General features: G+C 41.1%; 1 protein-coding gene and 1 long non-coding RNA gene across 3 annotated transcripts in view; one reads left to right on the top strand and one right to left on the bottom strand.

The window, feature by feature from the left end:
• Positions 1-474, bottom strand: part of LOC116694600 (uncharacterized) — a 3888-nt gene that overhangs the window by 125 nt on the left and 3289 nt on the right. The window lies entirely within an intron of this gene.
• Positions 1-474, top strand: part of LOC116694564 (probable D-lactate dehydrogenase, mitochondrial) — a 10342-nt gene that overhangs the window by 8950 nt on the left and 918 nt on the right. The window lies entirely within an intron of this gene.

The following is a 474-nucleotide window of genomic DNA, read 5'->3' as shown; positions in this document are numbered from 1 at the left end:
AAAGTGTCTTGAGATAACTCTTGTTATGAAAATGAAAACCCTGTTCATGTACTGAACTCAGTTCTTTAAACCACCATCCGTGTAGACGTGAAGTTTATTTTGGTAGTGAGAGGACGTTTGCTTCAGGCTGAGGCCGGCCAGGTCAGCAGGCCTCACTGCTCCTTTTTACCAGCTGTCATTCACTCTTCAACCATTTTCCAGTCTCCGTAATCCTCACCACGCTTTGCCTAATCCTTTTCACTCAGCTTTCCTACTTCCACACAAATTCACCTGCCCTTGGACTGAAAGAATGAAACCTTTATTGCTCCGAGGGCAATGTGTTTTGCACTAAAGGGAGTCATGCCATCCATCTCTCTACTTGCTGATAATGATTTCAGAGGAATAAACTTTAGGTATTGGGTTTTGAAATAGTCAATTTTACCAAACGCCTACACATGCTTCTCAAAAAGTTTTTTTTTTTTTTTTTTGCAGTTC

Source organism: Etheostoma spectabile, chromosome 8, assembly GCF_008692095.1.
Source record: "Etheostoma spectabile isolate EspeVRDwgs_2016 chromosome 8, UIUC_Espe_1.0, whole genome shotgun sequence".
In the NCBI taxonomy this organism is placed as follows: Eukaryota; Metazoa; Chordata; class Actinopteri; order Perciformes; family Percidae; genus Etheostoma; species Etheostoma spectabile.
Note: the sequence above shows the minus strand (reverse complement) of the source record. Positions and strands in the feature narration are given on the sequence as shown.